Source organism: Nilaparvata lugens, chromosome X, assembly GCF_014356525.2.
Source record: "Nilaparvata lugens isolate BPH chromosome X, ASM1435652v1, whole genome shotgun sequence".
In the NCBI taxonomy this organism is placed as follows: Eukaryota; Metazoa; Arthropoda; class Insecta; order Hemiptera; family Delphacidae; genus Nilaparvata; species Nilaparvata lugens.
The window spans coordinates 23321994-23336560 of NC_052518.1; the positions used below are offsets into that span (position 1 = coordinate 23321994).

The window sequence follows — 14567 nt, forward strand, 5'->3', positions numbered from 1 at the left end:
TGGAAAACATTATTTAGGCTATTGATTAGATTGGACTATAGTATAATGACATTCATTGCAAATTTTATTTTATTCAGCTCCTGTCATCAAAATTAGATGTTAAGTCAAATACTAATTATTTACTATACCATATTCACTTCTCTTTTTCTCAATAATAACAATAATAATAATCCACTTTTTCGTTTTTTCAATAATAAGAAAGATAATAATTTATTACTGATCTTGTACATTCTTGTACATTCTGGCAATACTCAATTTAATACGGCAGTGTTGTAGCTTTTAGAAAATCTCATTTCATTCTTCTCTCTCTCTCTTAATTTCCTTCTGAGCCTTTTAAAGAGCTTTGTAATTCCGTGCAGAGCTCGCAGCTCGGTCTCGCTGATATTATTGGACTGAAATATTTTGGAGTGAATATAATATAACCTTTTTTTTTCGTGACTATTTAGCAAATTTAAAAGTAGAAGTATTATAGGATAAAACTGATATTTTAACTCGATTATTTATGAATCGTTTGTAATTGTACAAATGAACATTTCTTTTGATCTATTATTGAGTTTTGTAAGGAGCGACACAGTATCACAGGAGTGATACAGTATCATGACTGTTAGCTGGTGAGTATCACAGCATCCGTCAGTGGTGCATGCGTACAATGATCAAGGGTGTTGGATGAGGGTGAGGATGAAGTAGCAGTTGTGCCAACGTAACCGCGTAACAGGTCAGTAGCCGGTTGACGTTTCATCACATTTCTGGGTGAATTCTGTTGCCGTCACGTTGGCAACTTGTACTCTCTCCAACTGACTGATGTAAAAGCCCAGAACCAATTCGTGTGATTCGTGATCAGGAGGCTGCTCCTTGTAATCAAACGTGTTTGACCATCATGTTTTTAACGTGATTGAATCAAATTTGGTGCTCAACTGTTAAAAGATCACAACTCTACCTTTAGTGACGGACTGACTGTTAGTGATATTTTAGTGTAAGTTCAAGTTGTAACAATTTAGTCATCGGTAGTCATTCGAGTTATTTTATAGTATTCCCGCTTCCAGAATCATAATACATTTTCTCCGGTTCCCCTTGGTGACGAGCGTTACAATTATATTCCTCCCCCGCCATCATAAGAACTCTTCTATTTTATATTGTTGTTTTCAAGGAGTATTATGATAACTTCATTTCGCGATATGATGAATCATGTTTTAGGTGAGTACCAAATTTACCTATTCTATCTATCTTGATGACCTTTTATAGAAACTACCTATTCCTTAATTACGAATTTGGAAATTATGTTATTCATCCTACTTGAGCATTTTTAAATGAGCGTATTTGCATCGAGTGATCATTTTGAGACAAATTATGGGATCTTTGGCAAGAAACTGTTATCTGTGAGTCTCAATACCTTAGAAGATTGCTGTGTGAGATAAGCCTAGGACTCATATGGAGAACACACGTGAAAATCGAGTTTGACAATATCCTTAGTTTCACTTTCAAGAATAATTAATAGAGATTGTTATTTATAAATGAGGCTCATGTGGGCATTATCCAATAAAAATATTTTTTGAGTGACTCAAAAAATCATTTATTTGATTTGAATTTATAAAGTGACTTTAATTATGGAACTTGACATCAAATCAATTTTTAATAGTAATATTGTTGACAAATAACTTGGATCACAATAATTATTAATGTTCATTTTGTGATAATACCCTTATCTAGTCTTCTACTTTCACGTGGAGAGTGATTCATCAAATGATAATATACATCATTCTACGGACATATATATATATATATTTGGGTTGAAGAATGATATATATGATTATTTATTTATTGACATGAATGCCAAACGAAATGGGAATCGTACCATACAGCGACAAACGAGTAAAATTGTGACACTCCAGACCACTAGGCTGCGCCGGCTTCTGATATATCTAAATCCAAATTATTTCAATCTTTCAGATTATCATGTAAAAAAACATCGTATGAGAATTATTCAAATCAGGTCCATGAGTATGTAAGAAAAGAAACATTCAAATGAATTCATTTCTAGAATATTCTGTTATGAAGAACAATATCTCTTTTTTGAATACACATTCATATAAATTGGACTCTGCAGTGTTTCCCTCAATTTCTTCTTCCGAATTTCTCAGAAGATAGATTATTCATAATCATATTGATAACGATAAAGTGGTCTAAAGCCTATTAACCTATCATTTTTTATAAAGCACAGAATCAGGAAAACTTGAATTTATCGGCAACTTTTTTAAGTAAGGGATGAACTTATCAAGAAAGTATACTTATGAATATTTCAAGGCCACATCCAAATGATCGATTTATTCAAGAACTCATTCAACATTAATTCGAATGAATGTATGTTCTTGAATTGATTCGAAAACTTTAATGTCAATTTACCCACTATTATCCTAGCTCATTAGGCAACACCACATAAAAATAATTGATTAATTCAATTACTTCATGGCTCAGGGATCAGGATTCATTCAAATCCATGAAGTATTTTGAAAGTTTAAATACCTCTTTGGGCATCGCCACATCACAGTAAATATCGGGGGACTGAGCTCTGGATTGCAAAAGCATAGAAAATAAGCGATCATATGTTCATCATATCGATCTATTTCTTGCCGGATAATTTTCTCGTGAGATCAGCGGATCAAATGCAACAGTGCAACAGCATAATTTTGTCTCACTCTCACGAACGCACTCACTCCATTACTCACTTTCATTATCGACAGACGACGAAATTTTCAGCTGTTTTTCCAAGGTTGAATTATCCTTTCAATGTCCTTCAGCGAGTTATCTCAAGGCTGGTTTCGAGATCCAGTGATATACTGACATGTAAACAGAAATATTGTTCGCTTAATATTATAGGATTGATTAATTAGAGAACTCATTCAAGATTCATTTAAATGGATAATAATTCACAATATTTTTGAAAATTGCCGAACTTATTATCTCTATGATTCGCATCTATCTTATTATCTCTATGGAGCATATATGGAGAGGCTTTTGTACGAAACGAATCAAAATATAGTTGGAATATGTATAAAACATAACTAGTATATTGCTACAGAATTATTAATATCGATATAGAGTTGGCCTGTATGTAGAGATATAGGAAAAAAAGATACAGGATATCTTGTGCTTTGCAAGCATGTCTGATGTTATATACTGAGTGCATGGTGCTGACATCTGTCAATTCCCAATTGAGTCACTCTGCTCATAGTGACTGAACAAATTTTCAACTCAATGATTGAATTTGCATCAAGAGAACTTGATTTCCCCCAATAAATTGAGTTCGACGTGTTCAGTGGTTGAAATCATAATTAGTGGTCAATGGTATTTCAACCAGCGTTAGCGAGTTCTCACTTATGGCCAAAGTCGTTGTCCGTCTGTGGGTTTGTTTGTATGTTCTACGGTAACTTTTTCGTAGTTCATATTAACTATGCAGCTGAAGGTTGATAAAATATTTTTCCATTTTGAATATTAATATAATTTCCAATGTAAAGTGATTAAGATATGATAATTATTTTATTTCAGTCTAGTACTTTGAAACAAATAATGTGAAGAACTTGTAAATAAAACATTCATTTCACCCTTTCAAGTTTCAATCTACTTGAAAGATTTAGAATATGGCATTGTAAACTGAAGGAAAGGGACCCTTGAAAATATCATCGCCATTACTCGAACTGAACTTGTGTATTGAGTTTGAACTTTCAAGTTCAGTCATCACTGAAAGCACTTTTACAGAATCATGAAGCTCTCTCTTTATACAATCTCTCTCGACTATAGATGAACCTCTGTAGAACCTCTGTTATTACAGATTTGGACGTTTTCGGTTTATTTATTCTCGAAAAGCTGGAAATGCAAATAAAGTTGGAAAACCGCCGATTCAGGAAGTATTAATTGATACGATCTGAAGTTGATTTTGTGATGGGTAGATAAATCGAACAGAATTGTTTTCAAATTTTTTTATACATTTTAAAGAGGTCGCAAGCATGAAAACTACGTCTTGTCAAGGTCATGTTGATCATTCTATTTTGAGTAAGAGACATCGTATGAAGGTTTTGTCATGGATCACTAAAGATTTATTTTCTTTATTTGTCGATACAACTAGAATTGATATGAATATGATCGGGAAAGAATAACAGGCATGGCCTAAAACTATTATGTTCCAAAATTTTTATAATGAATACAATGTTCTTTCTGTTCAAAGTTCAAGCTCTATTTTTGTCAAAAATATATATGAGCTAGAAATGTTAAATTTAGTAGGAAACAACACCAAATTTAAGTTAAATATTAAACTCAATTATCACCGCACTTTGAATAAATTAAGTTATTTCAGAAAATTTTGAAGCCAAAATGCACACAACCTTTCACTAACAACAGCTGTTATTATAATACAATTCAAGATTGGTGTTATTGGTGTTTTCCTTTGAATTTTCATGTGTTAGAGAGGCGCTCTTATCATTATTAAGTATCACAAGATTTTGGAAAATTTGTCTTCATCGAGTTTTAACTTGAATTTGTGCCTGTTGTAGAGGTTTCTAGCATTGAGAGTTTGTAATGTTCCAAGAAGATTTTGAAAAATCCCTCTCACCAAGTATTTTCTCTTTTGTCTTGTAGCGAGCTTGAAAATAAATACATTCTACTGTAGATTCTTCTTCACTCCTACTCTCTTATTTCTCCTCACTATAGAATCACCATTCACAGCCTTTCTATAGATTCACTGAGAATGGCCAGCATTGGTTGAATCAGAAAGGATTCTTTCTGTTTGAATGGAGGGCGATGATTTTATTTGTATGAAAGGCTGACAATTTGTGATGAGACTGTATAGGAAATGAAAGTGGGGAAGAAAGTTGATGAGAGCATACATTATTGATTAAAACATTTTTTGTTTGCCGGTAAACATCGTCTTTTCCAAGAACGGAAACTGATTTCCAGGGAAATCATATTTAGCGAAGATTATATCCATGCAAACAGACGATAGGAATTCCAAGTCAGGTAATTCAGAAGCGTGAAGCGTATGGAATCTGTTAGTTTAATGAAAAACTCGATTCTGAAAACCCACGCCAAGTAATCATTGCAGTGTACATACGAGAATCTGAGAGGTGCAATTTGTTTTATACGGTGTCGAGACGAGATCGGATTGGAGAATTAAAAAAGGATTCATGGATTTTGAAAGAGAGAAACTCAGCTGAGCTGTGAGCAGAGAGGAAAGTAGCCAAGTAGCTCTCACGGTGATTGAGGGATTAATGAATGTTACATCAGGCCAGTCTCCTCGTTCCCACCCTTCCAGCAAACTGTTCAAATAACTCCCGTTGCTATCAACAACGGCTCACAACGAAAGGAAACGAAAAGCCGAACAATTATTTGGTCATAACAGACGATGATTAATCAGCCACACTGATGAAAAGTCATGTTTGATATTGTCCAACCCTAGAGCTCTTACATGACTACCATACTTTCTTTATTCACTTCATATCTATATACTGCATTTTTACTATCTACTATTTATTATTACTATCTCCTATATTATATTCACTATCATTCACTATGCATAATATAACCATTCATTTCAGATTGTGCAACTATTGGATTTATAATCCCATGAATCATAGTAAAATACAATGTATAGTACAATTATTTTAATTGTTTTGGTTTAGACTCTAGGATTATTACAGCTTGAAGTTTATCTAATTACCAATTTCAATCAATCAATATTTATTTATTCATATTTTTTACAAAGAAGCACTGATTGGGAGAGAAAAACTAAGGATACTCCTTGTACTATTTCTCTCCCAGATTTAGATAATACTTTGAAAGTCCAAAATAGGGTTATGATTTCACTTCACTAAAATTTAGTCCAAATTACACCCAAAGAGTAGCCTATACTGAACCTGTGTAGACTTTATATGTCCACAAGTGGAATTATTCTATCAAAATCGAAGCCATTATTAAATTGAAGCCATTGAAACCTTTCATTGATTATTCTCATGGATACCATTAATTGGAATATTAGTTTTCCTACCATTAATAACGTTATTAAAGTATTCATTATATTGTAATATTGCATCATCCTTTTCAGTATAAGACCTTATCAACTCATATCAACCTTATTGAAGTGTTAAACCTTATTCAAATATTATCATATTGAATTTTTCTAAGATGGTCATATGTGGAATTATTCGAGCACCATTGTACATGTCCAATTACACAAATCGGATTAGCGCCGTAAAGTTGGTTCTGCCGTTGGAAGGGCTTGGGGCCACTTTCGATAACTAACAGGCATTCAAGTGCTACAATCGCCTCTGAACCCACCTGGAGGTAGGTATATTCATTTCTCATCATCCCAAAATTTCAGTCACAACTAAACATCATCCCAATTAACAGGCATTTAACTGCTAAAATCACCTCTGAACCCATCTGTGGGTATATCCATCTCTCATTATCCCAAAATATCTCAATCTCATCTCCCATTACTCGCATAGAAGTCTATGAGCTTATAAGAGCATTATTCTCTGAAAATATGAATCACTATCTTGTTTATTTATGCAAAACAATCAGACGAAATTACGATAAAATTTGCTAGTCAATTTTTTATTGGCACTGAACACAATGTGAGTCCATGCTCATTACAAGACCTTATCTCCTGTTTCTAATAACGGTCAAGTGGAAAAGTATTTAAAACTTCAACTGAGTTCCATCTAATTAATTTGAATTCTTCCGTTTGCGATGGGAGAGGAGAGAGCTGTTTCTGAAGCTTTCGTTGTAGCGTTAACGTTTGATGGCAGAGAGGACTCTGTACTTCTAACTCCGCCTAATGAAAATATATTTTCTTTCAATTATGAACAACGTTTTCTGTCTCTACTTGATTCACTTCTGGGTACCACTAACGATGGGTCATTCTGTCTGTGGATCAAACTACCCGTAAAGTTCTCGTAGATTCTAATCTAATTTTTGGAAGAAGGCGTTCTAACAGGGAAAGACACGCAAGGATGAATCGAAAAAGAAATTGAGAAAGAAAAGAATTCCACAGGAAACGAGGACACCAAGTGTCAAATGTGAACAGATATAGAGACGAGTCTTTTCCCTCTTCTCCAACATTCTGTCTCACACACTCACTCACATCCTCTTAATCCCCCATTCGTTCTCTTTTCCCAATGTTTGAAGCAGAACACATACAGCCGCTCCACTCAGTCATAATTTTTTTTAGTCCAAGGCCTCTTGAAACGCAGAGCCAAACTTAAGATATTTTTAACCATTTGTGTCTCTTGGTGCGTCCAAGTCTGATAGCAACTGTTAATACCTCTGCCTTTAAAGATGAACAGGCTGTAATATTCGAGCCGGCCGACAGTAATAATGTGAAAATATTTTGGCCCAGAGTTGCAACGGTCCACGATTTTCTGCTACGATTGAAGCATGAGATGTTAAAAGCTGGAAAAATATCGAGTGTTTATGAAACGATTGACTAATGAGTGATTCAATCAATGAAAAATTAACGGAGTTGTTGGTCAGTCATTGAAATCATAAAACCGGAAAGACAAACGGGGTGACCTTTCACCGAAAAGACGAAAAGTTAATCTTCTGATGATGCGCTTCATATGAAAAATCTAAAACTAACGAGTCAAACTCACCTAGCCGTCTAATGTGATCGAAAAAGTTTCTTACCGCTCTTGTTCTCAGCATCCATAATGATGGAGCACTGCACTTGAAGCAGTACTTTGCAACTTGCGAAGCCAACAATAATAGAAACCATTCATAACGATCCTACTAGCTGGTCTCTAGAAACCAAACTTTACTCATGATCATATGAGCCAGCTCGGTTTAGACTCGGTTTGAAACATCATTCGTTTAATTCAAACCCGGGCATAATTTAAACTCGAGTTTTGAACGTAGATCTGTATGCTCATTCCATCTGAAGCCTATAAACACAGTTTAGACTAGGTGAAAAGTGTACGCCTAAACTTGGGAGTTTAACACAGCAATATGCGACAGAGGGTTGAGCAGTGAGCATAACCCAACTTCTATAACTAATAAAATTATGTTCTAAAGTGGTAATTTATGATTTAAAATAAAATAGTCTACAAATGTTTGTCAAACTTCGCTCCATTTTTTAAATAATAGTAACGGTTAACAAAGATAATAAACAGGACAGTTAATTATTATAAATATGGATGGAATGGATACTTGATATGTATAGTGAGGTCCATTCACAGCATTCTTCATACATAACATTAATACTTCCTTTCCAAGCAATGCTGACAGTTTACAATAAATCTGACAACAGAACATTTTCTGATAAATTCTTCAAGATCTAGAAAAAGAATTTGTTATTGTGAACGTAAACATTCTTTCCTCCCACGTCTTTGAACATTCATACTAACCAAATCATATGATCAAAGTCAAACTGATTAGTGTTCACTTTTTATCTTTATTGTGATTGGATAAGTGATAAATAAACTCAGCCAACTCATAGTTGTGCTTCAATAAAGTAGTTCAAACTAAACGTGCAATTCATCTCTGTTCACCATACCGATTAATAGTTGAACGGCGTTCAAGTTTAAACGCGTTTACTCTAGACGTGGTTTAAACGTACCATGTGCATATTGCCTAAGAATGTTCTTAAGAATCGTTTATATAATTTCGGCCCCAAGTGTTCATCATGAATGATGAGATCTCACTTGTCTAACCAGTTTTCAACTCCTGAAAAATGTTACTGGTGGTTACTAACAACGATTTCAGTCTATATAAACAATTAGTTTTCATGTACCGTATTTGGTTTGATGATCCGAAGAAAATCATTCAAGACAACTCATACACTTTGACAATCCATGGTTTCAACTGCTCAACTCGTCAAACAAAAAACAATAGAATATTAATGTGTGTATTGTCATGTTAATTTTATATAAAAATTCGTTTATCTCTTCAGATCTCTCAATGACTTATTTCAACTCGTCTGATGATTGAACTGGGAGGACAAATAAAATCCATCAAATGAAAGGTTGTGATTGATTTCATCAACTGCCGGGTCAATCTCTCCTCTTTTATAATTATTAATGAAGTTAGGTGATTAATCACCGCAATAAATAACCACCATAATCAATAGTGTTTATTGTTTCTGGAGAAAAGAACTCAGAATATAGAATGTAACTTCCTGGTATGATACTCTATTATCTATAGATAATCTCTGATCGAAATATAGAAACAGTCGTTCTTCAAGAAAAGGAAAATATTTGTTTTATAAGATCAACAGTAGCTTATTTACTTCTCATCTCGTAGGTCTGATTGTTCTCTTCATTGAGAGATTTCCGGATGTAGAGATGAATCCGTTTGCAAATGACGTGGGTTAGCTAAATTATTCAGTGATATTGGAGCAGTTCGCTATTATGCGGTCAATTTCGAAACCTCGGCAATGTAATTATTTACTCATTGTTAAGACAACAGATTCCCTTTCAAGTGTAACATGAAATGCAAAGTGGTCAGTAAACGTATGGTGGACTATCATCCAGAATTTCAGCCATTTTGATGTTTAAAGACCAAATTAAAGATTAATTTAAAAGTTACAAGATCACATTCAAATTTATCCATATCAATAACAGTGAATACGCAGTGGATATACATTATTACTGTTATTCAGTTACAGTTTTTCATATAGTATAGTTGCAGTTACTATAGTTATAAGAGTAGTTATTTATTATTTGTCTAATAGAGAAACTAAATCTAAAAAGTAACTAAAAGACTCTAATCTTACATTTAAACAGCATCACGAATATCTGAAACGAACTGAACTCAGCAGTTTTCGTTCTGAGAAATTTGGAGTTCTCTTTGGACCTTAGGGCTCTTGAAAGTGTTCAATTCGCTTCTAATTCACATTATCTTTTGGGTGAATTCAATTTGCGTAGTGGAGGTATTTAGATTACAGAAATTGGCATTGAGAGTAATGATGGGATAATCAATTCGAACAAGCTGTCGGCACCATTAAAAAAATCTTGAAACTCTGCCACTCCAAAGCCTTAAAATTTATGAAAACATCTGATTCGTAAAATATCACATAGGTTTGACACTAGCGTGTAACATTTTATCACCACCACGCAACTGGAGTAACCTGAGAGATGATGCACACCAAACAAGCATGCACGAGCGACGGGTGACTAGTTCAGGCATTCGTTTGTATAATTTATTGCCAGCTCACTTAAAGGAAATAAACGGTAAAAATTCCAAAATTCAATTGAGAAAAGGGTTATTGTGTATATTTGCTTACTCTGTTCAGAAGTTCAGAGAGCACTATGAACCTCGAGATGGTAGATAAAATCGTTTCATGCGTGTATAACAACTAGACAAATCCAAACATCCATTTCACAGGAGCTCAGTGGATGCAATAGAAATTATTATTACTATAGTTATACAGAATTGACGATTCAAAATATTTTGGTCTGCCATCTTTAATTCGCCATTTTGAATCCAACTTTTTTACATGGGAAGGTAGTCATGTGATACATGATTTCGATACAGAGTTTCAAGAGAAATGGATGGTGAAAAACCATGATACATAGACAGCTCAACCCGTTGAAAGATATCCATATTCAAAGATTCTAATGATACAAAATAGTTATTTGTGCAACTAGTGCGCAAAGTGACAGTTTGCTGCACCGAAAGAAACGTTTACGCCCGAGCCGTAGGCGAGGGCGGAATGGTTTCTTGAGTGCAGCAGAGGAACTTTGCGCACGTATTTCACATTAAGTTTTTCCTACAGTTACCATTGAATATGAAAAGTGGGTAATTATGGGTAAAATTGCCTGAAATGCATCAAATGTTTTTCTGTGTAATTTTATTATTGATAAAAACCTTAATCCTAAAATCCTAAAGTCCTCGTTGTCCTCCATTATAATATATAGGTACTTAATAATTTGCGCGTTGTGCTTCGTTGCACCTCTGCTCACTATAGCAGCCCAGTCACTGTTACCAACTTCATTTTGATTTTGCTGCACTGTTGCTCCATATAACCTACTAAGTATTTTGCGTTGCCATGTTGCAAATCTGGAGTGCAGAAAAATTTTTCCCGCACTAGAGCGGAAAAGTGATTCTTTGCGTTCTGTAATCAGTGCAGCAATGGCCACTTTTCAACGTAACTGTAGGAAAATGTAATAAATGAAAATATGGAAAACTAAAAAATCTTGACTATAACACTTATTGTAACACCTACTTACATATTTAACACTCTGAATAGAAAAGTTTGATCTGTCAGATTCTGAATATACTCATTTATTTCATTTTTGTATGCTTTATTATCTTCAAAAATGTGAATATCTTTGAACGGTTTGAGACATCGATGTGCGGGTGGACATGACTACAGTAACACTATTATAACCACAATATGGCCATTGTCTGTCACGCTTTTCATTGGCTAGCTTAATCACATGGTACAAATCCGCCATTAAGATTCCAAACAAACTTTATAATCCTATCTTATTGCAATGGACATTTGGAACTTCACTTCTTTTACCGATTGGTAACATATTATAAACTTACGATGTGTTCGGTATAACTTTTTGGAAGGGACTGGTTATAGGAATTGGTTATACTTTAATATAGAGCAATAAATATGATTTCAAACACACTAATGAAGCTTAAAACATCAATTTTTCTTCCCTCGGGCTCCTCGCGGACCACTTATTGGGAACCACTTATCTAGATACATTTGCAGAAAGATAAATATCAATTCTATTGTATTTCCTTATTCAACTTATTGGATTCAAATTCTAATAATCTAATTTCAAAATATATTTTGTAACTCAATTGAATATAACATTTCATGAAATATTCAACCGTGATTAAGTACTGATTAATGGCATTTTTACTTCTTTGATTTATTCTCTCCAGTCCTAAGAACTCTACCTACAACATGTTCATTTGTTCAATAGCTGTTGCTATTATAAGTTCGAGTTGCAATACAACGAGCAGTGGTTAAGATTTGAAATGTCATTAATTATAAATAATAATAGTTATGGGTTTTGTGTTTTCTTTTTCAATTGTTTACATGTTAATATTGAATTGATCAAGTGGTAGGCTACTACAGCTAGAACAATTCACTCATCCACAGTTTATATTCGATATTGTGCTTTATAATATTCTCGTCAGACTTCTTGGCTATCAACTAATAGAACAAACTATTTTAATATGTCAATGTCATGAGAATTTCATAATATTTCTACAAATATATATGAAAAATTTATCATTTTTTGGCAATGGAACATAATATTACAATATCATGACATATTCCAAAAGTTTATTGGTAATTTTTTGGAGATTCAGCTTTCAGGTTACGTTACCTACCTTTCATTTTTACTTGCAATTATTAGCCATTTACTGTTTCAAGCTCCAAAACTATATTGGATATGTTAAAAAAACTTGAAAGAGATTATATTAATGTTAGTAATCACGAAAATGTGCTTTAATAAATAAGGGCGAGCGATTTCACTTATAATCCTTAATATATATGCTCCATTATAAAATTCAAACATTTTTAATCGTAATGGTCGCGGAGGGAAAACCCTCCCATCGACGAGCATAGTGTTGCGTACTCTGCCGACAGGGAGACAGGGGGGACAGGGTACGACATTATGTCTCCAAGACATGGGAAAACCGTCCTGCTCTGTTCAACCAGCTTGCTGGTTACCTACACACCTGAAAAGTGTAAACTCTTCAACTGTTTCCATAACTTTCATCAACTCTGTATATAGCAGGTCTATACCCTGCTATATTTGTAGTCACCGTCATTAATTTCAAGTCCAGTTCCAAGTAATTTCGAGCAACAACAGGTATTCGAAACCGTCAATGATTTCGAATCACTGTATTCAATTCCATATTCACATAAATACTTATTTACAACCCCCGAGCCATCAAATCACATTTCTTACTGGATAAAAGCATATGCTACAACAAAACGCTGGGTTTTATAGTATTTCTATTATCTCCAAAGGTATCGAAGACTCAATAGAGTTCAAAAAGAAATTGCTGCTACCTGTCGGCAGGGTTAAGGTTTTGGATACAATCTGTCGGCCAATCAGGAGAGAGAAGAAGAAGAAGAAGAAGAAGAAGAAGAAGAAGGAGGAGGAGGAGAAGAAGAAGAAGAAGAAGAAGAAGAAGGAGAAGAAGAAGAAGAAAAATATTTTAATAGTTTTGGATCCAGCATTTCCCTGAATGCGAGTGTGAAATTTGATGGAGCTAATTTTAATAGGCATTTCTGGTGTAGTTTCATTTCATTTGATGTACTTTTTGTATCTATTCGAGTTTATAATAGAGTATTCATAATATGTCTCCTAATATAAGTTTTTCTCTTTGTTACAGATTTTATCTGGAGAGCTATCACAGGTTTGAATTTAGCAGTGTTTTAACATCAATAAATATATAATAGTATAAAATTTCAAGCGCTCAGCAAGACTAAAATCTGCTGATAGAAAAAAAGGGAAAGACCCACTTTTGAAATAAGGGAAAATTCTAAACAAAGCTTAAAACATTAAAATATGATAATATATGTTTCATAATATCACCTCTGTGAAACGTGGTAATGAGGATTTATTAGTGAACGCAAAGTTGAATGTGAGGTTGCTTATGGTAAAAAAACATAACATCAAATAGCTACTTTTAATAAAATTTGAATAAAAATTATAACTAAATTTAAACAAGATTACCTTCATCAGATTCATAAGAACATTAACTTTCACTGTCATGTTACCCACTCACAAGTTAAGGGCTCAGATGAACCTCATCCTCAGCAAACAACGTAATTTAGATGAACAAATACTCAAGTATCAAAGGTATGTCTGATAATCTCACCTCATAACCCACGAACAAGCAAGCAGAAGCTTACGTGGGCATCGTTCAGTGATGTGGGAAAACTATGGAACAGCAGCAGAATCACTCATTGAATTTTATTTTTATTCTTGAGATCAACACTTTCAACAGAAAAAATCTGTGTTTTCTAACTTGAAACTCATTCGACAATATTCTGTTCCATTAGAATAGTTTCTTGAAATTTATAGGAAATTATGTGCAAGGTGCTCTGCTTGTCAAAAGGAACTGCTTTTCGAAAACCATCTGAGAATGAAGTTCACATGAGCCTTAAAAGGCAGTTTGGTACACTTTTTTCTTATTTAAATTGAATAATCTTAATAATCTTATTCAATATAATTGTTAAGATCATTATAAGAGTGAGAAAAGTGGCAACTGAAATTTTTAAGTGGTCTAATAAGCGAGTAATGGGTTGTTGAAGTGCTAACTTTCTAGATTCCGTTTTCTTTTCAGATCATAAACGGTCTCGACTATATTATTAGAACTTCTCTTAAAAATTCAAATCAAATCAAATAGTTTTATTATTTGTTCTTGAACAAGTACTCATACAAATAGTTGTTGCTATTCTAATCAGATACATAATACATTCTTGATTAACAGAACAAATGAACAAAACACGAACATTACAAAAAATGCTTCTACGATAATATGATAACAATATTCAAAATTAACATTAGAAATACAAAAAATACACAAATAGTTTGAAAAAA

General features: G+C 33.6%; 1 protein-coding gene across 3 annotated transcripts in view; it reads left to right on the forward strand.

The window, feature by feature from the left end:
- The first annotated feature begins 751 nt into the window (after positions 1-751).
- LOC111051558 (neuropilin and tolloid-like protein 2) overlaps positions 752-14567 on the forward strand; it is a 98149-nt gene continuing 84333 nt past the window's right edge. For 2 of the 3 annotated variants that reach the window (XM_022338090.2, XM_022338091.2), the window contains exons 1-2: positions 752-1194; positions 13354-13377. The gene's annotated coding sequence lies outside the window, so the exon portion shown is untranslated. The remainder of the gene's footprint in view (positions 1195-13353; positions 13378-14567) is intronic. The other variant, XM_039443031.1, reaches the window with a different exon arrangement.